General features: G+C 41.1%; 1 protein-coding gene across 2 annotated transcripts in view; it reads left to right on the forward strand.

Annotated features, from left to right (window-relative positions):
* asic2 (acid-sensing (proton-gated) ion channel 2) overlaps window positions 1-27036 on the forward strand; it is a 388479-nt gene that overhangs the window by 247902 nt on the left and 113541 nt on the right. The window lies entirely within an intron of this gene.

Genomic DNA, 27036 nt, shown 5'->3' on the forward strand with positions numbered 1-27036 from the left:
CCGCATCCTTCTTCATTTACGTCAGCATCATTTATATCAAAGAGCAACTCTGTATTTACCTTTGCACTGATTTTCTTCACACAGCGTTCATGAATTTCACATTTTTCATGGAAGTAAGCAGTGCTGCCAGCATTTTGTTGATGTGTGTCAGATTTAAATTTAAATATCCAGAGGACCCCGACTTCCCCGCTGGTGGATGGACGAGCTTTTTGCTGCTATTTGAAGGCAGCGTGATTACGCTGCTTACAGCATTCAGCCAAAGTAAATCACCCCCTACCTTTTATTATACAGTAATCCAGTGTATATATCAGTTTTTGGTCAGTGCTTGTTGCCAAAATTTGTTACTTTGGTTTTACTGGATGATTTGATTAGTTAAAACTTCATCAGAAACATGACCCTTAACCCTTACTCACCAAAATTCTTTAGAAGAACTGGTTGATTTCAGTGTGGTGAAGATAATGATTACAGATATTATCTGATTTTGTCGTTCCTGCTACGATAAAGAAATGGAGCGTTGATATGGATGCTGACCTATTTAGAGGCCGTTCACACCACCCATGTCAAGGCAGAAGTCAAGTGGATAACAACATGAAGATTCACTTCTAGATGTGAAGCCTGTCATGTCTCACAGGTTGAGCCTATATGAGCCATTTATGTGTATTTGAGTTCCAACGGCTGGATATTTTCCCCGTATTTCGACATGTCTGAACATCATGTTTTTTATTTATTTACTTTTTTGCTGGAGAGGGAGTGTCTGTGAGCAAGCGATATGCAGACTTAAACCCCCAACTGAACAATCTCTCTGAAATATCAGCTGTTGCTGCAGCCACCCCACGGCAAACACAGTAAAAGTCTTCTTGAATTAATTTCCATTTCACTGAGACTGGGCATACAGTTCAGAAGAATTTAAACTAGAAGTAACTCCTGAACGATTGTGGGTCTTTTCTGGTGGCACCGCCAGATTCCGTCTGGTTTACCCTGCAAATCATAGCCACGCCGATTCTCTTGCGCAGCCTTTATTCTCATCATGTTTTACCTTTTAAAAGGAGGCTTCTTGCCCTCAACAAGGCCTCCGTGGTTTTGCTAATCTCATTAGCCTCCTGCTGCAAGTCAGCGAAGATTCCCCGAGACCCATTCATTATCACCGCATTTAGAGCACTGTCACTCTGAGTGCAAAAGGGAGGCAACTGCCACGTTAAACGGGGCGTCGGGAACGCAGGTGCACGCATGCGGGAGCAAATAAACTGAGACCACTTGACTTGTGTGTGTTCAAATTTATATGACAAGATTCATTATTATCTTGGAGAGTACGTGTAAAATTCATGTTTAATAGCAGTTGGTTATTGCAGGCTTTAGAGTTCAGAGGATGCTTTGAACTGCCAAGAAGTGAGTGGTTTCAGGAGGAGGAGGAGGAGGAGGAGGAGGAGGAGGAGGAGAAGGAGGAGGAAAAAGGTATGACTACAGGTTGAAAATGAGAGACAGTACAGAGAAAAGGAGTCTGCTTGGGAATACAAATAGGTCCCATAACTCTGGCCAGCTCCATGCAGCAGCCGGGCTTCATGTGCTGAACCTACTGTATCATAGAGAGCTCGTAGCGCACTGGCTAATCAATAAATCTATTAAGTTCATGCTGTAGTTTATGATGATTTATTTTCTCCCATATCTCCAGTGGTGATGCACTCTCAGCCACCCTGCAGCGAGTCTCATCAGATGGGAATGACGGAGTGGGGAACGTGTGCCAAAGGCGAGGCAAACCCGTTTTCACCATCCTCATTATAAGTAAATGATAACTTAGCGGGCTGAGCCTCCGTATGTGGAGCAGATACAGATCTTCACCCTGCTTCTCGGTCCTCCATTCAGGACCAGATGACTCCACCTGCAGTGACAAATTAAACAGTGCTGTGAGTCGGAAAGTAGCACATAATAACAGGCTGTCTGGTTACAGTAATGAAACAACTTTACCTCTGGAGAAATCTCATGTGATGCTGTGCGGGGATGTGTTCATGTGTGGATTTCAGCTGTGACTTTTGTAATGACGTGCATTGGATTTTGTGTTCCTAATAGTGTGTTCCTTATTTGGTGTATAGTCTTTTTTTCACAACTTTGTTGGTTTGAATCTTCTGCACATTGGCTACCCAGCTCCAGATGGCTCTGGTAGCAGATAATTAGATGGAGAGGTAAAAGGAAAATATGAGTGGGTCAGATGCATCTGAATAAGCCATATGCCTGAATGTTCATGCATTTTTTTATACAGACTTTTTTTTACCACCAAACTTGATTTTCAACGTAAAAGATTACTGTTCCTTTTCACAGCTTCCAAAGTTGTCTTTCTGTTAGGCAGATTTAGTAGCCAATCCTTTTCTATATAATCACAAAATCGCATGTAGTATTCGCCTTTAATCTGTTCAGTGAATGTTTTCCTTCAGCTGAATGGGTTATTTTGTGCCATTTTGTGCAGCTTGTGCAGCTTAAACTACCTCAGACAGCAGATGTAGTGATGGATTGATGTTGGCTAAAAACATTATTCCTCCCATTCTTGTATGTTTTTCACAAAGGCTGACTTTATGAGGGTTGCATAAATTCAGCTCCCCACAGGGTTAATAGATTAAACACAATTAGCTGTGTTTCCACCTCATTGCTCAGAACATTTTAAGCAAATCATCAATCACTTTGAAGCAAGTACAGTTATAGTTAGTGCCAATAGAGGTGGGTTGTGCTTTTTTGTACACAATAAACAAGGTTGTGATTGCTAAATTAGTCAGCTTGATAGTGTCTTTGTGTCTTACTCTTGGGGTGGAACAAATGAGCGGGAGATGGACAGATGGACTGGTGCAGCATCTGCAGTAGTACAGACTTTGTAGGGGTCCGTTGTGGTGACCCAAATGACAAGACTCGGTTTCCTGGTATGTTCATGTTCCAGGCTTCACGTTCAATCACCAACTTGTGGGTAGCGAGGAAAAAAAGCAAGAATGTTTATGGAAATGGCTGAAATGAGTTTTTTCCACAGGGTGGATGTACTCTCCCCTAAAGATAGGATGGGAAGTTAAGCCATTGGGGAGGGATGGAGAGTGGAGTCACTGCTCCTCCACATCGAGGGGAGCCACTTGTGGTGGTTCAGGCTTGTGGTTAAGATGCAGTCAAGACGACTGCCTTGGGAGGTGTTTTGTGCATGTCCAACATGGAGGCGGTCTTGGTGCAGATCCAGGATACGCTGGGGAGATTATACCTTTCACCTGGCTTAGAACCACCTTGGTATCCCCCCAGAAGAGCTGCAGGAGGTGTCTGGGTCTGACTGCTGAGCCTGCTGCTCCCGTAACCTGGACCCAGAGGAGCAGAGATGGTCGGTAACAGCTATTCTTTAATTCATTTCAATCTTTGTTTTTGTTTTTCCCAGATGTGAAAAAGTTTTTCATCATTTATATGTCTGAAAAATGCAACACTTTTACGAAGGTATTTCCAATCACTCAGCAGATGCACAATTGTGCTAATTTTCATCCCTATTTCTGTTTTCCTTCTACTGCTGCAGTTATTTTCAGTGTCGGTGCTTTAGGACCACCTGTTGACTCACTTTTGCTCCCCACACACACACACTCACTAATTAGATGGACAGGGGTTTATTTGCGGTGCGTCATATGAAGCTGTCCTCAAAGTCTGATGCATCACCACTGAGCACAAAAGACCGCTGACTGAGATTTAGGCATGTCCAGGTTTAATGCCACCGTCTGACCTTTGTGATTCTGCAAAGCAACACCCTAAGCTATTGATTTGGACATAAATAATAAAAAAAACAGAATGGGATCCAGATAATAGCTGCGGCTCCAACCATGCCAGCTGCATTACGACTTCCCATCCTGGAAGAGCTGCAAGGAGTGGTTGCATCAGCTCAAACTTTGACTTTCCAAAGTACAAACTGCAACATCAGATTGTATTAATGGGTAAGTGCTATATCACCACCACTGGAAATATCCAGCAAGCTGAGGGTTGGAATGAATTGTCACCTCATGCTCCCGCTGCAATGCAAGGCCCAAAAGCAGATTAAAAACATTAGACGTGGTTAGTATTCATGAGGTCACATTGACGCATAACCCACTTGACTTGTAAATGGTAAGTTTGAAATAGGAAGCTAATGGACGTTGTTTTCTTTCATGAATACAATTACGAGGAGCCGTGGCCAGTCTGAGAGCTACTGTAATTCACAGGGGATGTGCACGGGTTGCAGATGATCCGTCTTTATAATACCAGAGAAAACACAAAGAGCATTACATATAGATAATATGTATTCATGCCTACGAAACTTAAACAGTAGGTTTCATTGTTTAACGCCATACAGTACTGGAGACATTAATCTCAAAGATTACCCATGAGTTTCATCAACAACTCAAGAACACAATAACACTTGAACGTCTTCTCATCAAAGGCATGTTAGTTTAAAGGTTCGAGGAGCGATGACAGCGCTGCAGGAGAACAAACTCACACTACCAGTGTGTGCTGAAAATCCACGGATTTCTTTTTGTTGTTGTTGAATCCATGACGTGTTGTTGGAAGTCCAACGTTTTTAAACAGAATTACTGATTGAAATATAATATTGTAGTCATAATTGCCTTCATGAAATGAAAAATGGATCTGTTTAATATGAAAGCATGAGTAAACACAGAGGTTGAATGTTACCAGGAAGTTGTGTCGTCTGACTGTTCGACACATATTGGCAGATCTGGATGTTGCGTTTGCTGCAACCGTTTGAGCCGTCCTGCCGCAACTCTGCTCTAAGGACCAACGGTATCCAGTTTCTGTTAAATTAAACTCTAATGTCCCTGAGCTTTTGTTTAAACAAATGCTTGAATGATCCTTGATATCTCGAGAAGCACCGTACCATTCACATGCACGGCTTCTTGAAGAGAAGCACACAGATATGAGATGGAGCTTTGCAGTTATTGTAAGGTGAAATTAATTCGGAGATTAATAAAGTATTAATAAAGTATTTTTGAATTGAAATAAATTGAATCAATCAGCTGAAGGGTGACACTGTTATGTTCTTCCCATCACATGATAGTCTATATCGCTGTCCTCAGGTTTCCCGTCTTATACTACAGAAGAGCTGTCTGCCCGTTTAGCCATAAAACACTTAGTCATACTCAAGATGATGGAGAGTGAAGAAAATGCTTCACCAGATGTTGTATGTTAAACCTGCTCATGTGACTCTGATGTTTCAGATTTTTCCCTTAACTGCACTGAATCTTTAATTTTATCTAAACGTACGGGTATAAAAATTATTAAGAGGAACATGTATTGTAAAATATTGAAAATAATTTGGCAACAGACAACAATGATAGCTGATGTATAAATGCTGGAAAGAGGCCAAGACTATATTTAGGGCCCGAGCACCTTCAGTGCGAAGGCCCTATTGTATCTGTAGGAATTTTTTTTCTTTTTCTTTTTCTTCTGACGAAAGGAGGGCCTTTTTGCCCCCCTAAACATGCCCAAAAAGTCACCAAATTTTGCATGCAAGTCAGGCCTGGCGAAAAATTTGATATTTAATGGTTTACATTAATGGGCGTGGCAAAATGGCTCAACAGCGCCCCCTTGAAAACTTTGTGACTCAAGCCCCACAATACGGTTTGACGTACATGCACGAAAATCGGTACACACCTGTATCAGTACACAACTTAAAGAAAAGTCTCTTGGCGACATGGCCGAAACCGAACAGGAAGTCAGCCATTTTGAATTAATCGTGTAATTTTGGCGCAATTTATGCTATTCCTTCGGCAGTTAATACGGCCCGAACCGTAACATGCACCCAGGTGTGTTATACATCAAAATGTGCGTCTCCATCCTGCGACAACACGCATTACTTTTCTCTTTCAAAAGCGTTACCGTGGCGACGCTAGACGCCAAAAAGCGCGCCCACCCTTCATCTGGTTGGTTCAGACAGAAAAAACTTTGCGCCTCAAGCCCCATAATACGGTTTGACGTACATGAACGAAAATCGGTACACACCTGTATCATGTCGCAACTTAAAGAAAAGTCTCTTGGCGCCATGGACGAAACCGAACAGGAAGTCGGCCATTTTGAACATTCTGAATTAATCGCGTAATTTTGGAGCAATATGAGCCATTCCTTCGAGAATTAATACGGCCCGAACCGTTACGTGCACCCAGGTGTGTTATACATCAAAATGTGCGTCTCCATCCTGCGACTACACGCATTACTTTTCTCTTTCAAAAGTGTTACCGTGGCGACGCTAGACGGCAAAAAGCTCGCCCCCCTTCATCTGATTGGTCCATATTTGATAGTTCCCCAAAAGTCACCAAATCTTGCATGCAAGCCAGGCCTGGCGAAAAATTTGATATTTTATGGTTTGCATTAATGGGCGTGGCAAAATGGCTCAACAGCGCCCCCCGGAAAACTTTGTGCCTCAAGCCCCACAATACGGTTTGACATACATGCATGAAAATCGGTACACACCTGTATCATGTTGCAACTTAAAGAAAAGTCTCTTGGCGCCATGGCCGAAACCGAACAGGAAGTCAGCCATTTTTAACTTATTGTGTAATTTTGGCGCAATTTATGCCATTCCTTCGGCAATTAATACGGCCCGAACCGTAACGTGCACCCAGGTGTGTTATACATCAAAATGTGCGTCTTCATCTTGCGACTACGCGCATTACTTTTCTCTTTCAAAAGTGTTACCGTGGCGACGCTAGACGCGAAAAAGCGTGCGTCCCCTTCATCTGATTGGTCCATATTTGATAGTTCTCCAAAAGTCACCAAATTTTACATGCAAGCCAGGCCTGGTGATAAATTTGATATTTCATGGTTTGCATTAATGGGCGTGGCCTAACGGCTCAACAGTGCCCCCTAGAATAATTTTCTCTGCCTTAACTTTTGAATGGTTTGACATAAAGAGTCGTGAGTGGTGTCATGGGACTCGGTATTGAGTCCTTGACCATAATTGGTGAAAATTAGCCCCGCCCATTCTTCTGATTGGTTGTCCCTTTTTTCTGCTATAACTTTTGAATGGTTTGACATAGGAAGTCGTGGGTGGTGTCATTTCTGATTTGCTTATGGGGGGCGGTGGCCGTGAGTGCGAGGGCCCGTTCATCGCTGCTTGCAGCTTTAATTCTGTTTGCATCCCTCACAGTTTGTAGACCTCGATCAGGGTGCGGCAAACCCGGCGCCTCCATGTGCGACTCTCTCAGTATATTGGATTTTTCATTTTCATTCGTTTACTTCTCTAGATCAGACTTTTAAGATGTGGTGGCATTACAGGCTGAAATGAGCTGGGTATAAGGATCATTCCTGGAGGGCAATTAGGTCAAATTGCAAACATCACAAGTTCCCCAAAACCAAACTAAAAAAAATGAATAAATAAAAACATATATGTGGGCTTGACACGTCAAACAACAACTCTGCTACCATTTGACCCTTAAAATCCACCTGCTGTTCTGATCTTTTCTTTATCTTCTACACTTGAAGATTTTTGCACACCACTTCCACCCAGGAAAGGTTTAGGACAGAGCAGATTCTGGCCATCTCCTGTCTGTTACCACTGCCTATGTGCCTTTCAGCAAACATCTGATTTGTAATTGTTTCAGACAAGGTGCTTTGCACTGACATGGGGTGAAAGTTGCCTGTTGGAAGGCTCTGAGATGCGTGTTTGAGAGACCTTTATAGGTCAGACCTCTGAGTAAACCTGATTCATTTGGAGTCAGAACCACAGCAGAAGCAAATTAAGAGGAATTTGAAATTAATGGATGTTTTCTCTTCCCTAAATCTCCCTGAAGACTGTGCACGGAGGAGGAATCAACAGACTGATACAAGCCTTGGCTCTTGACTTTCTCCGGTAAGGTTGTGTATCGATGAAACCCACTGGTGCATCTTCAGCCAGCATCTACTGCTGTGCAAATGCTGCTGTTTGTGCAAACTCACTTACCCCACAAGAGCTTGATCTTGTTAAGATCATCCTGATCTGTGGTGCATCTTTTATAGTTTGCCGGTGAGCTGTACTGAACTAGGTATATTAAGGGTCGGCTTTAATCCGAGCTCTGTACCTGTAGCTCATGTGAATCTCCTGTTTTAAAAATCCTACAACAGCAGCAGTTAGTGAAATAAAAGAACCGTTGACAAGTTAAAAAAACAAAAACACAGTGCTTTTCCTGTTATATTTAAAAAGTTATTTTAGTCACTCATATTCCTTTTCTTCCTGTAAATTCCGATGTAAGTACTATTATCTAAAATTGATAATGGTATGGTGGGGTCTGCTCCAGCTACCCTTATGATTAAGAGAAAAAAACCTCATCCGTAAGTAATCTAGTCCAACATATCCTAATAAATAAAATAAGCCAGTAAAGTGCAATCAAAGATTGTTTACTTTGAAACTCATCTTTCCATGTGACTGACATCGGGCTGAGATTGAAGACATGCAAAACTATTAGATGTTCATAATTATTTAAAAATGCATTCAAGTGTGATCATAGTGGATCCGTCTCTGTGGAAGTAGTTTCAGTGGAAACGACGAGCTGATTGGAGGATCAAGGGGTCGTTTCTTTTGCAACAACGTTGATATGGGAGCGAAGCGACAGACACTCTTTTCTATTGACTTTTTACAATGCAACATTAAAACTACCTTGGCTTACGGTATTTGTACCTTCATTGACCCAAGTGTAAACATTAATCGCCATTTTGCTGTAAACACATATTTTTTTCTGATTCACAACTGCATTAATTCATGTTTTTTGTCACTAACAAAGGTTTACACTCCTTACCATCTAATAATAGACATCGTCTTTATTCAAGTCCAGAATATGCATTTGGTTTAAAGTGGAAAAAAACCTACACAGCATTGTCTTGTTATACCCCTAACTTAAGAGCTCACACACATCTGTTAATCTAATTGAACATGGGGGGGTGAGTGGCGAAAGGATTGGACGTCAAGGTACAAAATGCAAACGGCAAATTTAAAGCCAAAGATTTAATAATCTAAAACACTCAGCATTTTGTCACTGTTTCTGCAACTCCATTAGAGATTAATATATTCATAAATTATGCAGAGAAAATGAGCAGCTCGTAGCAGTTTGTCCCGTTGACTTTACAACACAACTGAATTCAGGTTTTCTGACCTTAACACTTCCACGTTTGCAGAAGTTAATGAAATATTCAGTTCAGTGAATTTGTGAGGACGTTTATTGTTAGTGGGCTTAGTAAGATATATGTACATTTGTATTATTATACTTGTGGGTGATTTGGGTTGGATAAGGTCTGTACACATTAAGGGTGCCAGAGAAGTAAGCAAAAAATGGATATGATAAAAAACATTTGTCTTAAAGTAATCTTAGAAGAGGTGCACAGTGAATGGACTAGAATAAAACAAATAGGAAACTTGTTTTCATGAATAAATAATGAAAAAAACATTTTTTGGAAACAAAAGTCAAAACCAAGATTCACTCATAGATTTATGTATTTCTACACACCCACCCACCCAAACATGAGTTACAAGAGATTTCAAGAGATAATGATTTGCATAGACCTGGAAGGATTTCCCAAGTACTGAAGAATGTTATCGCATGAATGAGGCTGTCACAATACCAACGTGAGGACATACCAACATGAGTACCGACTGCTGCCTCTTGGCCTGAGCACAGGAGAATTTGAGTAGACTTTTTCATACCAGTTGCATCTTTTTTTACTTGTTTTGTTGCATGTTATTAATATTATTGTAAACCAATATCAAGTAAATGCAGCCTTTGACACCAGCAATATTATTTTTACTTTTTCAATTTAAAAGTTTATTTCTTTAAAAATGTTTCCACCATATTTCCTGCAGATGCAGAAAAACACCGGACTAAGAATAAATGAATATGATTAGGTATGCTAATATTCAGGCTGTTTTCTTTCATTTTGAAAATCAATCATTGCTGATAACAAAAGGGCAAACTAAAGTCGAGAGAAAGGCTTCCAGGCGTTTTAATCAGACGCTGTTTTTGTGTGCCTGTTTGTGTGATGCTGCAAATAATCTAATATGGAGATAAACATCTCTGCTGTGTCGGCAGCGCTCAGGATAAAGATTTGACTCTAAAAAAAGCATCACAAATATTTCACCTTTAAAAAGAAGCAGTGTTTTCCTCATACAGCGTGGCACCAAAGAACCAAAAATCCAGTTTACGTGTTCTCGAAGGCTTGTTCTTGGAGGGATCCAGAGAAACTATGAAATGACTGTGGCTGCGAGGGACATCGTCACCTGAGACAAGTCCTTATATCCTCCCTGGACAAAAACACGAGAGCCGTGTGGGAAGACAGACTGGCCCTATGTCAGATGATTGCCGTCCAGTCACAGGATCAGTGACATGATCCTCAGGTGCTCCACGTGCCGAAGACTATAGTGCATGTGGAGCACCTATGTATATAAGAAGGTCTGTTTTTTAATGTTTTTCATGGACACATAAAAAACAATCAAATAAATTGTGGCTGTTATATTCAAAGCTTCAGTTATAAACAGAGCTGACTTTGTCTACAGCGGACCGAACGGCTACATGTATAATTTCAAATGCAAAGTGCAACCTCTTTTGCCCATGACACAGCCGAGGTGCCAGCAGAACGTTAGCTGGCCGGTGCAGGTAAGGAGTCAGTTTGGATAAGATCAGCAGATGCAGTTTCTTTATCGGTAAATTCCAGCTGTCTGTGGTCTTTGAAACTATCAGATGTAAAATAGGGCGCATGTTGGCAGTGACCCTCAACTTTTTATCGCTGTGACTCTCCACCTGAGAAGTCCACCGAGCAAACGGCGTCACACCACCGATACAAGATTAAATTACGCTGTTTAAGTCATAGTATTGTGGTGTTTGGTGTTGATATGTGCACGTACATTTGGAGCCTAATAAAGTTATCAATGAGTTTACAGGAATCCGACAACTTTTGTACTAGATTAGCTGAATGTAGCGGTGGTTCTGTTGGCGTGTAACCCTTCATTAGGGGGAAACAGGCGTGGCGCCAGGATTTCTATTCTGGGCTGAAAATCCCAAATTGATTGTCTCTGTAAGGCCTGATAGCCTAGCCCGCTAATGCTGAGACACAAGCTGATGCTATGGGCTCTGACAGCACAGTGCGCTCGCTCTCCTGTTAAAAGTTAGTGTAGCTCACTCCCCAGAATCCTGACAAAATTGTTAGGATTCTGTTTTCAAGAATGTCTTATAGCGTGTTCAAAGAAAGGAATAAGGTGACTTGATCTGATCAAAATCCAACAGAGGCGTTTATTCTGCAGGATATAGGCTACATGAGCTACAGCGAGCAGTCCTCAGGTGCGATAGATAAAAACCTGGCTAATACAAAACCATAGGTGGAGAGGGTAAGGTTTAGACTATTTCGCTCCCGTGGTTGATTTTCGTCCAATCCGGTCCCGCCACCACACATTTCCTTCGTCCAATCCATTACCGGCATTTCCTGAAAGAAAAGAAGCTACAACCCCCGAGCTGTTCTTTTGTTCCAAACATGTGGAACGAAGCACAACTTCACAACTTATTGGCTACATTTGTGATATTAAATGAATATAACAATACATATAAACACAGAAAGACGAGGAATAAAGAATCAATACAGAACTGGAAAATAACCAAAAAACAATGTAACATAAGCCCAAAATTCAATACACAGTAGTAGTAAGACAAAGAACAGTGGCAATAAAAGGCAATGAACAAAAGCATCTATCAAAAACTATATTTGACATGTAAAATTAAATCTAGTGAACAATAATAAAGAAAAGAAAATGGGTGGCATGAAAACTTAAAAAATCTTCAACCTTTCAACGTCTGTGGTTCTTCATTTCAACTTCACAAAGTTTTCTTCATGTCATCCTTCTTTTCCGTAAACACCTTGGATGCACATGAAGCATACGGATCGTTGTCGGAGACCCAAGCAAATACTTTCCTTCTTTAAAAGTACTGCTCTGATTTAGCCCTGTTTATATCAAAACCACATTAGAGGAGAGGTTGGCTCTTTTTGTCTTAAAAGCAGCACAAAGGTACTTTATAACCCATCAGATCCTCGTTTACATATGTAGGTTAAGCTGCTTTTATAAGACCGTCCAGGAGTTACTCTCATTTTGTCACTTTCTTCTTTTTTTCTTCTGAAACAATAGTTTTATTGTTGTCAACCAGTACGTTTACAATGCACAGAAAGTCGAATTCTTGCCTTAATCAGGCTGATTTCAAATGTTTAAAACCGCCGTATACACTTTAGCTGGGACAAACTGAAGCTTTTGAGAATGAGCTTTTAGTGCTAGTTAATGCATCCTAATCTGGGTTATTCCGGCATGTATACGCAACCCACGCTGAACTGAGCTATTGACTGCCCTGGGACCCCCCCCCTCCGGAAGTGACGAGCCGCAGAAGCGGGAATAACAACAGTCACAGCATCACAATGAATAGAATAGAATAGAATAGAAAGCCTTTATTATCAATGTACATTGGAATTAGGCAGCAGCTCCGTCAAAGTGCACACATGCACGGTAACAGAAGAAGAAGAAGAAGAAGAAGAAGAAGAAGAAGAGGGAAATTTTGCTGCGTCTTACCTGCAACATGATCAGCTTAGTATGTACCATATCTATAGAGCTGCTGCATCGTTGGCGTCCATTTTTTTATAGATTTTTTATAATAATAGATTTTATTTATAGAGCACTTTTCATTCAAAGAATCTCAAAGTGCTTACAAGATTAAAACAAGTTAAAAACAGGTACAATTTTTTGCATGTTGTTGTTGTCGTCTTTCGCACTTGTTTTCTAATTGTACCGGAAATATGCCAACGCGAAAGTGCGTGTGGCGCCACCTCGAAAGCACCTCAAAAATCGATTGTCTTTTCGAACATGTATACTTGGATTTCTCTGAACTTCCATTTTAATCCTTATCTATCATTGTTGCTAATAGCTTTATTTAGATGTGCATGTAACCACGCTGAATGTCTTAACGTAGTGCCATAGAGTTATTCACTGCTATCGTGAGAGACGACTGGAAGGGGTTTCCAAAGCGACTTCGGCTGGTTTGTAACTGATAACAGGGACAGGAGACCCCAAGAGCAAGACAACGCCTCCAAAAAGTAATCAAATATTCCTCTGAATGAAATTGAAACCAATATTTCAACATGAAAGAAAGTCTTTTGAGCTAATTTGAATATTTGGTTGCATTGGGGCTTTTGACCTGTGCAAAAGAAAAGTGTTTGTAAAAACCCCCAAAACTCTAAAGTCTGTTTAATATTCTTATCGCAATGTTCACCATGACACAGTGCCAATTCTGTGAAGATGCTTTAGGCAATAACTTTATCTTTTTTTTCCAAATGTTTCCAAGCAAACCTTGGCAATACGATTATCCATAAGAAGCTAGAGCTATTTGATAAAAATGTGGTTTCAGCTCACATAAACCTCTTTAATGATATTCAGTCCCTTCCATCTGTAATAATAATGTATTGCTTTTGATCGTTAAGTGTTTAAAACTGAAAGAGCCAGCAAATCAGTCTCTGACGGCTAATTGTTGCTCCCGCAGAACAGTGAGTATGAAGTCTTATCTGCTTCTTCCTCAGTGGCTCGGTTTTGAGAGGAGGCCAGTATCACCGGCTTTACGTTCCCGTAACTCTGCTCCCTGTTCTGTAAAAGGCACTTGGGACTCTCCCGCACAAAAATGATTATTTTCTTTCTCTTTTTTCTTTTTCTTCTCTTCCGAGAAGCATTACCAAGATGGATGAGGATGTGAAGTGAGGGAACAGAAAAACTTAGTGTCACAGTGTCCTTCAGAGGTGCCTCCCTGGACTGTTGGGCACAGGTGGTGCTTGTTCATTACTCCAACCTTTTATGGTCTAATTCTCATGAGTAAAAAAAAAAAAAGAGAGAAATACAGAGAAATATTCGCACACTCACTACTGCGGCATACGCAGCTCTCGTGGAAGGTAAGAAAAGGCTAAAAACAAAAAGAAAAATATGTATTTCAAAACAGTTTGGGAGTTTTGCTGTCAGGGTGGAGATATCAGTTTCTTAGATCAATAATAAAAGAAACACAGGTTAGATAAACTGATTCTAAGGGATATGACCCACCGACTCGCCCTTGTTTCTGAGCAGGGTTTATGCAGAGTGTGTAAATATAGAAAGACACACTGAGAGAGAAAAACAAGCAAGCACACAGATAAAAGCAGACGTTACATACAGCGAAGTGTGGCAGGGTAAGCTTGCTCAAGTGGCAGAGATTGGTGTCAGACTCGGCAAGATCAAAGTGTTTTTTGAAGCTCTCGTTTTCTGTCTCACTTTTTGCAGACACATACCCATGATGTTGCCACGGATACTATTATTTAAGAACACATTCTTCCCAGTTCCTCCAGCAGTGTTTCTCTCTGCTGCATCGGTGCATGCAGGTCTTGTCAAACCCTGACATGGATCCAGTCAGGAAGCGGGCGGGCCGTCTGCAGAGGGGGGTTTATGTTATGTCTTTCATCTTTTTTTTTCTCCTTGCAGCGTAGATGGTCTTCCAGTTACTGAAACTTACAGGGCTGCACTCCTGCAGGGATTCAGACCTGGAAACCAAGTTATTATCGCCACCAAACACTGCCGAGTGAGGCAAGCGTTGTTTAGTAAATCGATTCATTTCACTTGTATCTCGGGACAAAAAGAGGAGTCCGTTTAGTTTTCTGTTTCAACAGACTCCACTGACGTTTCACATTGTCAAATTGACAAATGACTTTTTCAGTTAGTTTTTCAACTGTCGTTCAGCCACACCATTTGTACTGACACGACGATGAGGGGAGGGAGTTGATGCTGCAGACGCACCACTTAGTCTCATTTCAGCTCAGGTTTGCATTTAAGACTGTAATGTTTTTATGGTCACAGAATGCGCTCTCCTCAGCATCAGCGGCAGAACCACTAAAGACTGATTCTGGAAGTCTGAGTGAGGAGTTAGAGATATGGTGATGCAAAACTCAAGGTCCATCATTGTAAAACCTGAAATGTAAAACCTCAAGCCCCCCCGCCCCCCTATTTGCTGACGGGTAGTTACAGAAAAGAGTTTTCAGAGGCTTTGTAAAATATAGATGCGAATTGACTGAGCTCTGCAAAACACAGCAGAGCACTTGGTAAATGAAGCCCAAACAGTTTGCTCTGCGGGTATAAAAGTAAAGTTTATGTTCAGGCTACAGTTATATCTTTAAACAAATCGATGACAGCTGCACAACAGTGTTGTGCATTCTGTTTAAAGAAGATGTCTGGGCTTCTTTTTGGCTTCTTAAGCTGACACAAGTTTCCTGAGATGCGCAGGAAATGTTTGTGACATGTTTTGGTTGAAATACCACAAGAAGACACACACAGCGCTGTTCACAGCAGCTGGTTTCAAGTGGGGGAGTTGGTCCCTCCGTAGGGAACAGTAATTGGACCAAGATAACAAACTGATTGGAGTTAGATAGTGTGAAGCTGCATAAATCTACCCTTACCTGTGTGTCAAGTCACAGTACCTTACAATCATGAATTGCTGAACGAGACAAGTGAGGGTTTTATTTTATCACAAGGTTTTTGAGTTGGTCGACACACCCCAACATACGCTTTCAAACACATAGACACAAAAAAAACCCGGGGACCGGCAGAATCTCTGCACGTCATTGCGGTCGTTGGACGGAAACATATTTGAATAAACTCACAACAGTCTTACTTCTCCTGTGGTTCAAAAAATGAATGCACATGATGTCATAGTAATAAAAATGTGATGATCTATACATCCCTGTAAAGCATGTGTACAGTATGAATTAAATTCCCTCAACTCCCCTAAAAGCAATGCTTTGTTTTGTACTTTGATTATTGGTCTTATTGTCAAGCCACAGTCTGCAGCACACTTTTTTACATCTTATTTTTTCAAACATCTTATTTTTCTTTTGTGATTCTCTTGCTGGTTTGACGAGCGAAGCTCAGTCTTGCTTGGAGAAAAGTAATTTTACATCTGTGCACCTTTTAGGGTCCAGCATCGACACAATACGTTGCGACTGAGAGGAGTGGAGGGAGGTAACGGGGGGGGGCATGTATGGGACGGGAGCTGCCCAGCGCAGCAGACACGGCGGTCTCACCTCTCTCCTGTTTGACCGTGAGCTGCCGTTGGCTTCGTCTGTGGTGAAGCCTGGGGGACCGGAGCTCGAGGTGCCGGGGGGGCTGAGAGCAGTGGGAGAGAAGGGGCATAATGTTAGATACAGGGGTGAAAAACCAATACTGCTGTGGAACACAAATGGAAAAAGTGTACTACCTTTTACTGGAGCAGGAGGTTCATGATGTATAGAAGTCCTAAATACCTTTGTAATCAAGCTGATGGCTTATGAAATCAAGATAAGTGGCACAATTTCTGTTTTTTTACATAGTTATAGTTATAGTCATATATACTGTGCAGCTAATGGCCACAGTTTTGTCCTGGACATGTGTCCTTATCACAGATGATAATTAGGCTTGAGCTCCGTCTTAGGTTTCATTTAACTAAAGAAAAATGGGACTAAATTCCCCACAGTGGGAGATTTTCAAAGGCCAGTGTAAAACCCTGCAGTGATTAATAATCATTAGCATGCCTTGGTTCCTTAACATAAGGATGCTGTGCACAGCTTTCCCCTCCTGTCACTTAGCATTTCAATCTTATGTCATCATCACCTCCCTGCCACCCCCGAGGCATGGTGATGAGCAGACAGAACTGCGTTCCTGACAGCGGTGTTCAGTCGAGGCTGGGCTGTCCTTCTGAAGGACAGGTGCTTCCTGCCCCTCAGAGACTTTATTGGACAGAGAGGACATGTTGGAGCTGTCCTTTCTGATGATTGTAGCTTTCAAAAAGCGTTAATAAAATGCACCGAGAGACAAAAAGAGAAGAGGCCCAGCAGTATGAGTCAGACAGGCTGCACTGAGATGAGTCCTGCAGGGATTTCTCAGGATTGGCTAAAGCCTCTGCTGGCTTAACTCAACCATATCAAACGTCCCTCTGCACAGTCCTGATTGATGACCAGAAAAAGAAGAAAAAAAATCTATTTTTGAAGTTAGGCATGCAGATAGAAAAAACGTTCTCTCTCATGTCACCTTCACAAGTTTCCTTCACAACCTCACTGGAATCATTTTTTTTAGCTTTACTCTGAAATTTTCAGTAGAAATGCATAATGATGTGGGTTATGCGACTGCTCAAGGGGGCTCTGCGTTCTTCTCTGAAAACAGCTATTGTCTCCTTCTGACTGATGAAATAGTTATCTGAGCTCATTGTATCTGTTTAAATAGGTTCAGGCTTAATTTGAGTCAGTGTCAAGCAGGTCATAGATCGGGGTGATGCATTAATTATGAACAATAACTTTGTGGTGTTTATTCCAGATCGCACTTACTCCACATTCCCTCCCATTGAAGAATTAAAAGGGCGGTCAGCACAAAGACCAGGGCTGCTGGAGCAGCCAATCATCGCACATCAGCTTGATTTCGCTACTCTTTCAAACAAACAACGGCTAAAAGCAGCATCATTTGCCGTGGTCCTGATCGCCTTTTGCACTGGCTGATTACACTTGTACTGGGAGGTTTCATCCCGTCTTACTACATACGACAAAAGATAATCAAACAAGGGGTTTTAACAGTAATCTCTAATTCAAACCCTTTTGTATCCTTCTGTCCAAAAGTTTTAGACTTTTATATATTTTCATTTAGTCTGTTTGATTCAGTATGGGTTTCATTGTGCTACTATTAAAATGGGCCATATTTGTATGTTGGTCTCCTGGATCTTTGTGGAGAATAAATTACACTTCCAGTTGCTGCTAAAGCAGATGACACACATCCAGCTGCAGAGGTAAGAAAGACTTTTCTTTGTGTCGCCTACACACCAAATACTCTTGAGGGCTAGAATTTGTGCTGATAGGAACTCCACAGGTAAGATCTATATTTTTAAGGGTAGGTAGTAAAAAGCCCTTGAAGGGAGTTCTATTTTCCTCTTAACTTCACCGAGCTTGTAGTTTGGTCTGAAATCGAGTGGTAAATTAAAGAAAAATCGCACAGGTGCAGTTGGCGAACCCCCCCACCAGATGGCACATGAGAGGTGGTGACCATGTCTACGATTTATCAGGCAGCTTTTGAAGGGTTCTTGCCAAGTGTGGAGCAGCAGTTGGTCATTTTCATAAACTGTTCATTTAGCGACATGAAGAAGCTACTCTAGGTGGAAGACTGTGCGCTTTGGGAAAAACGGTGGCAGGGACACTTCGGCTTTAACCAGTGATGGAACGTGACTGTGAAGGAGCATCTCTGCACCCTGGACATCGAACTGTCCGCTGCACGTTTCTGTACATGTTGTCAACTGGCGGACCTCACTTTGACTGCCGATGCAGAATATAACTTTAACCAAGCTCCAATTACAACACCCTGACATACATGTGCCTGGAAATCTCAGCTATGCCTCTCTCCCACTGCTACACATGAATTCATCACGTTTCCATAGTTTGTCACAATTAGTTATTTTCTACCAACAAACTGAATGCAGTAGCGGCCATGCTGTCCCAGGTATTAGTTTGCAGTCATGGTGATTACAGGCAGAAAGCTTTGGCAACTATCAATCGCATCTGCTCCCATCATTAATGACGGTTTCTGGACACGAAATGGCTCTTCGCAGTTGCTTACAGTTACATACTGGCGGCCGGCATCTCTCATGGTCATGGCGGCAAACCTCCCGTCACTTTCTCTTCTCCTGTCACATGGATTTATCATCACAATCTCATGTTTGAGTAAACAAGTCCAGGTTTTATTTTGTCAGTCCTGTGCAGACTGGCAAAATACCCCACCTCCAGCCGCACCACCCTTCCCATCATACCTGTGAAGGACGACCTCGCAGCAGTTCTGTGGAGCTTTAATGGCGACCGTTGTCAGCACGCACACTGTCCTCGCACAGGACCATGTCTGAGTGATCAAATTTGCCTCTGCTGTCAAATCTGTCTTGTATCTGTGTGGGTGTGGACGCGGCCAAGATATGAAAGAAGCGCATGTGTGGGCGGCTTCGTCCGTGTGCTTTCACATTTGTCTGAACATCATCTATATAATAAACTGCTCTGATATTAAATACTGGCATTAGTAGTGGGGGGATGCAAAAAAGCTCTGCATGGCAAAGTAGAAAAGAGGATTTATCAGGTCTTTTATTATTTAAACAAGCGCCTAGTTGTTAACTGATTGGTGTTTGAGATGGCGCATGTGACTCTCATCTCTGTTGCTTTGTTTCAATGCTGAAGCCAGCAGCTTAATTCAGCACAAATACTCCAAGATGTTCAAACATGAAACAAACTGGACTAATTCTCTCATTGTTGGGTTACTGGCAAGCACTTTATAGCTAACCGTGCATGGTTTCATAAATCTGTTTTGGAGATGATGCAATACACGGATTTTAATATCCGAAAAACCAAACTAAAGGAAAAATAAAAAGCATTTGCTCTGAATCCAATCTGAGAGGGTAGGACTATATCCCGTAAGGACACTGCCTGTTGATCTTAGTTCAGTTTAAATGAACTGCACTAAGGGGCAGAAAGAGCATTTGTACTTTTATTTAAACTGAATCAAAGTGCTTGGATGTGAAATCGTGCAAACACAGCAAAAAGAAAACATTTTGGCTACTTTCCTGCCCTTGACTAAGTTATAAACTTTGCTAAGTTATGCAACTTATACTTTCATGATGGCTATATCCTGCCAATGATGGAGCTCTGATGTCAACGCAGGCAAGAGATGGAGAGAGTCAGCGATGATAAACTGTTGCTACGGTCCATCATTTAATTTCTGCTGCCTCTGGTAAAAGTTTGTAAAACTCACAGGTGAAAAATTGGGTGTGTTAACGGTGCTCCGTGACTCTCCATCATCATGGCTTTGCACAAAATCATTCACTGAGCACAGCTTTGATTCTCTTGGCTCTCTAACCTTTGTGCTGGGATGCTAGCTTTTCGCACAATTGATCCTTGATGTGTAACTCAGTGAGTACATGCTTATCCAATCCTCAATAACTATGAGGCGCTTTTCTTTTTCCACCCATTACAAATTGAATATATTTTTAACGTTCAAAATTTAGGCAGGTGCCCAAATTCTGCAAATTACTTGTCAGTTACGCAGCTTGCATGCCTGGTTGGCTCAGCCACATCTCGCATTTCATGACAGCTCTTCTTATGAAAAGTGACAAAGTTATGGGCAGGTTCATATCAAATCTTAAAAATCCTATATAATCCTTATAAAAACCTGTTTTAACAAACCCGACTATAAAACTCAACACAGTAAAGTCATTAGTATTTTAAAGCCACCATATGTAGAGATAGCATGCCTGACCACAAGTGGGGCTATAGATCTGCTGACAAAAGAGCCACTGACATTAGATTAGATTGTCCTTTATTCATCCCTCAGTGGGGAAATTCGCTTTGTGCAGCAGCAGTACACACAACACACACATGCAGCGAAAAGGATAAAGAAGTAAAAAATATCAATGTCCTGTTGAGCGAGGACAGTCCAGCATGTCTTGTAACACCACTTTGCTTGACCTGTTGTATATCAGAGGCAGAAACATTTCCTTTTTCTGATATTCTGTCCCCATGGTCAGAATAGTTTAACACATTTCCATGAAAATCAGCTTAATTTAATAGACTATATTTAAAACAAACGACCCTGTCCCTATAAAACTTATCGAAAAGTTGACCAGGATCCCCATAAGCCTGAATGCTGAACTTTGAACTTCATATACAGTGTTTTCTTTCCCCCTTATCCTTTCTTTTTTTTTCTTTTTCCAAGTAACAAATCAAAGAAAACATGGATGGAGCGAAATCCAGAGAATTGATGTTGGAAAAAAGACTCAAACAGTTTCTGTTGGCTGGTCCTGCACACAAGCAGAAGGAAATGTGAAAATTTTTTCTGATATCTGACAGAAAAACCATTGGAACTGAAGCAGATGGATTCAACTGTTGAGCATCAGAACAACTCAGTGTTGTTAAGTTGGACCATCAGACTCAGGCGAAATTCTATCCATGAAACACGCTGAAAACAACAAGAAGCTTAAATACTGTATCATGCAGAAGTTCTGCGGTACACTTCCACTGCTACTGTCATCTCCAGCTACTCTTAACTTGAACTCTGTAGCATTACCTTGCTGAAAAATATCCAATAAATCTGCTTTCATCTAGAGGGCTGCATGAAGGGGTGTAGTTCAATCTTTTAGATGTTGTTAGTCAAAGAGACCGTTGAACTAAATTGCTCAATGATTTCTCCATCATTTAGTCATTGATGATGAATTAGCTGGGTCCATATTGTTGATAAGATCCTCTCCTCTTTAATACTGGTTAAGCTGCGCGAATGCCTCGAGCCTGTGTTTATTGCATATTCTTTGTGATGTGTTTGGAAGAGTACTACAGTAAATAATTGAACTAGGCTCAGATTCTATGGGAAATGCCAAAGAAAAACCTCTCAATGTAGAAAGTAAGAGTACCTTATTACTCAGGCTTTGTTTTATTTTTTATGAAAAACATTGAGAAGATAAGCCAAACGCCATCTATTGATATCACAGTTCCAGTTCTTACAGTAAGTAAATGTTTTATTTATTTTATTTTTACATTTCAGTTCTCATTTCTGGTCAAAATGAACGTGGTATTACAACCAGTCTGCACATAGTCTGGACCTTACGGGTGCTTTTGAGCCCAGCGGTTTCAGAGGCTGTCCTGCTGGTAATGGTCAACCCCAAAGGACGACAGAACGTGAGCTGAAGTGTTGTAACATGCAGGGAGGATGTGCTTTTCAGAATCATGTAATTTCTCTGTCAAACAAGCTCAATAAGTGTCAGTCCAGTCCTCTGTGTACCGGTTAGGCTTTTAGCAGCTGGTGTGTCTATTTTAATGGAAATGTTACACAATAACTCCAACCAGTCTCCTGTACACTTATGTCGTCCAGACCAATCACCATTGTTACTTCACAGACAGGAGACCATAGCAGAGGGCTTGTATGAACTGTAATCAGCTACAGGCACAAAACTATCGGTTACGAAAGTCTTTGAAAGGAGTCCCTGCAATTTCAAAAACACCCGTTATGACTGGATCTTTAGTGGGCGCCACAAAAAAACAGCTGCACTTGAAAATATAGAACAAACCCGAGCCACCATGTCCATGTGGGCTCCATATTGAGTACAAGTGGACTGGATGGGGACAGAGGGAGCCTGGGCTTGAAATGGGAAAATGGGTGGTGGGTCAGATAGTTTCAGTTAGATTTGCCCCACAAATTAGGAAATCAACTACTTAGGCTCCACTTACAGGCAGAATGTAAATCACCCCTCCAGGATTGGGGGGAGCTGCCTTCATAACACTTCTTCAACGACCATCGCGTCAATAAGAATAGTTGCCACCAGGAGGAACGTCATGCGTGAGGTGCTTGCTAACATGTATGCAACACTCGGTCCTGGCCTGGATACGCAACAATGATGAGATTATCCTCCTGTTCCTCTCCTGCTGCTGTTGCCTGCCAACACTCTCCTCCATACACATTTACAGTGTGTAAAACTGTAACGCCCATATTTTTTGTGTAATTATCTGTAGCTCTCAACTAGGGCTGCACGATTCTGGACAAAATGAGAATCACGATTTTTTTGCTTAGAATTGAGATCACGATTCTCTCACGATTTTTTTCCAATATAAAATTTATTGCACTTATTACTTTAACTTTGCAACAGCTGAACAAAAATATAATAACAATAAACATCTCTTGTCTTCTTTACACAAACCTTTGAATAATTTAAACAATAATAACAATTTTGAACAATATTTGTTCCTCCTTGAGTTGAACACCCTTTCAGAAAGGGGACTTGTAACAGATCCTGTAGTTCTGAGGCAACAAATTATTCCTCTGGCTGCTTTTTGCTGTAACAGCTGACATTGAACATAAAAACAATAAACATCTCTCTTGTCTTTAAATAATTTTAACAATAACAATTTTAACAATATTTATGTGTCAGGTGATGAGAAAGGTAGATGCTTCTCCAAATGTAATCCACAATCATTAACAAAATATAACAAACATGACAACATGATAGTTGACCATGACAGGACTACAACAACCTAGATTAGAACATAGGCCTAGTCCTTTTTTTATGCAGCCATCTTTAAAAAAAAAAAAAAAAAAAAAAAAAATATATATATATATATTTTTTTTTAAATCGTCGTCATTTGGAAATGAGATTGCGTTCAAGCATGAATCGAGATCGCGATTTTGTAACGATTAATCGTGCAGCCCTACTCTCAACACTTTTCTTTTCCCACCAGACGCGTCTGATGTCTTGGTCTTTCTCTTTCCTCACAGTGAGTCGGATTAAATTAAAGTCAGATGAAGCTTCTAAAAATGTTTGTAAAAATGTTTGTTTGTTAAACTTATAGCAAACTATGCAGTCGAAGTGGGAAGTTAATTTCAGAAAAGACTATTTATTTTTGATAAAATGAGAATAAAAACGGAGTTCATCTGTCACTGACATGATCGATGTTTACGTCACTTAACTCTAATCCTGGTTTAAATGGAGAATTTATCTTAAGTTAACTAACGTTGACCGTTACCAGCCTGAGAAGGACGATGGTGAGTTCTTCAACTTACAAATCCTTCACCTCAAATCTGTCGAGGAAAAATTAAATGAAGGTTGGAAAATAACACTTTTAAAATTTGACCTTATTTAATTTAACTGAACACAACAGTTTTTTTTGTCTTGTTTTTTGGGGAGGTGATACTAATGTTAAAGGTCGGGGTCTCATCACTGCAGCCTTAACTTAGAAGGTATTAAGCTCACTTTTTTGCAAATGTGTTGTTTTACGATGAACTCAGTTTAGACAGTGATTGAAATGTTTCTAATGAGCAGTCTGTGTTTTTGTGTTTGGGTGCTCTTCCACCTATGACAACCAATCCATCATGTTCAATGCTTCTGTGGAAACATGCCCCCCCCACATATATCATTCATCATATTCTATCTAGTGCTATCTCCATTCAGCAACAGATATTTGCTGATTAAATATAAACCGCTCTTTTATGCTCGCTGCTTTTCTTGCATTTTATACATTTTCCACATTTTAAACTGTTTGTTGCTTTTTTAAATCAGAGGGGAGTTTTATCTGCACCTGCTGCTCATTCTCAGGTAATGACTTGTGTTTGTCTTCGCCTCTTAATGTTGAAGAGCGGTGAAATCCATCTTCATAATTCTTGTTGAAGGCCTGCCTTCTCGCCTCTCCCCCGTCATTAACAAGACACATGGAAGTGGCACAAACTCTGCCGTACATGCGGTGGCATTCATCACAGCCAACGACCTCCGTGCTGATTGCTTCTGTAACTTATACCCACTCAACCAGATGCAGAGCCTAAACTTTATCTGTTCCTGATAACCATCAGGAAGTATGGGGCTCGATGTCCCAAACAACCCGTTTAATTCAGCCAGAAGAACGGAAGCAGTTATCTCCTCATATTTACGATCCATTCTCAGCGGGTCACAAAGAAGAGGCCCAGCAGCATACGTCCCAGTCAACCACCTGTCATTCTCAAAGTACACTTTTAATTAGCCTAACGTTAACATTTTACTGAACGTAACAGAGCGTATAAATCTTCTTTAGCAGCATATAACCAAGATGCATAAATCCACCCAACAGAGTGTTGACGAGTAACTCTGGCAGACATTTATAGGCATTGTATATTTGAATCATCATGATATCAACCCTTATTATACCAGGCAATTCACTAAGTGACACAAATAATGAACCCCTTCAATTCTTCTCATAAATCTGTAGAAACAATGTTTTGTTTTGAAACATCACGGACTCCCGCTCTCATCTTAATTCAGGCTGCGTGAAGTAAGTGAATCGAAGCTGCACAGCAGCAGCAGTCCTCTTCATGAATGCAGTTAACGTGTCCAGTGTGATCCTGTCAGGGCTCCTCTAACAATCCCTAATGCAAAGAGAAAATCCTGGCGTCCAGAGCCTCGCACATTGTCAAACAAGGCATGTTGCTGTGTACGTTTTCTCGCTGTTACACCCTGCAGATCATTAACCGTAGTGATTGGCTTCTGCCCTTGTCGCCCGGTAACCGCCGTGACTTGCATCCAATGATCCGAACATGTCAGCCAGGCCAGACTTATCCACCAAATAGCTCTGATGAAAGGAAACAGGCGACATTAATTCAATGAGGAATTGTTCATTAACTTCTTGTTTAATACAGGAAACCCGGCTGAGATGTGCATATTGACAAGAGTCCCGTGTTCGCAATCCTTTTCAAATAAAACATTCTTCTAAGCACAAGAATAAAGTAAAATATTATATTGCTGTTGGTTATTATAAACATGGATGAGTTTTATATTCCATCCATCCACCTATCCATTATTTATACCAGTGTGTTCCTATTCAGGGTCATGTGTCCTCTGGAGCCCATCCTTGGCCAACTCCGAACGAAAGCCAGCGGTAAACACTTGGACAGATCGCAAGTCCATCACAGGGTGGTTTATATCATGATTAATTATTCATTCACAGATATACAATATTTTGAGCAACAGATACTGTATCTGCTATCTGAAGATATAGTGGCTTAAAAACCTAATTTCTTACTGGAGAAAAGAGTCACACTCCCTTTAATGGCAGTCAAATTGGCCAACTGTGGATGTTGGAGCATGCGACCTCCTGCCGTGTACTCTGTCATAGACACATTTCCAGATTCTCTTCTGCTGAATTAATCATGTTCATTGGCGAAGAAGCCTCCTTGAGGGGCGGGTAGGACCAGAGTCAGATCTTTCTTTACTTTTGTTTCTTCTCTCAAATCTAAGGAGAGTTTAACGCCTGTACCTGCTGCTCATTCTCAGAAAGGCAATCAGTGTTCTTCATTTCTGAACGCAGACGGGCAGCTAAATCTGTCTTCATCATTTTTGGTGCAGACCTTCCATCTTGTCTCTTCCCTCATTATCTTAAGCATCATCTATTTTCGGTGCAGAGTTCTTGCTGAAAACATGATTTAGTCTCTCGCTGTGGCAGTCGGGCCGGCTTTACTTCCATCTTGGTGCTCGTGAGCTCCTGCTGCGCCGGCTGGAGCAGATACACTTCCAGGTTTTCCTCTGCTGAATTAAGCACGTTAATTGCTGAAGAAGTTTCCCGCTGAGAAACGGATGAGACCAAAGTCAACAAAGCTCTGGTTTTTCAGAGATATCGAAATCTGTGAGGTGCTTGAGTAGCTCCAAGACACGTTTGAGTTTGTTTGTTTTAAAGACCTTATATTTGATTTTCTCTCTGTGATTCTGACAGTCGGCTGGTTCTCTTCCAACCCTCAACTGATCCTTCTCAGATAGTTTAATCGATGGTCTGCCTCTCCCTAAAGTTTAGTCTTTAAGGGTAAATCTTCTGTCCTAGTTTAGTCTCCCTTGAAAGCAGATCAGTATTTCGAATTAAATTTTAAATAAAAGATGAATAAATGAATAACAATTGCATGCTTACTCTTTACTCTAGTGCAGATGCTCAGAGATGAGCTGAAATGCAGGATTTATTTCACATCCTCTCAGACTTTGGAAGTTCTGCTTCTTTATCTCTGCAGCATAGAGCTCATTTTGATGCATCTAAATCTCCATTTGAAAAACTTGAGCTTTTTATCGTTTCAATGCTGCTGTTATTTTTACTCAGCCGCATCAAACGGTGACATTTTCGACTCTGCTTTTAAGTGTTGTTTATAATTTCCAGATTTCTTGGATTATCTGGAAAATCCCAAAGTCCCTCTCGCTGCAGAACTGTTGTTCCATTTAACCCAAATACCTGTTTCAGTTCTTGTATGATGAAGCAGCCCCAGTAGTCATGGGGATGTGATTTGGGTGGGTGGTGGGGGGTTAAACCCTCTTTCTGTTACAATACTTTATAAAATAATATATCTGGACCCTCCTCACGTCTGGAAATGAGTTAAATACAACCTCAGATGAACATCAACGTATCCCGTTGTACCGTGTGATGGTTTACTTTCCACAAGAATAAAGAGGGCAAATAGCAGCTGCGAATTAATTACACATATTAATTGATCAGCCAATGTGAGCATCT

The sequence above is a fragment of the Cololabis saira genome, chromosome 21 (assembly GCF_033807715.1).
Source record: "Cololabis saira isolate AMF1-May2022 chromosome 21, fColSai1.1, whole genome shotgun sequence".
NCBI classification, from domain to species: Eukaryota; Metazoa; Chordata; class Actinopteri; order Beloniformes; family Belonidae; genus Cololabis; species Cololabis saira.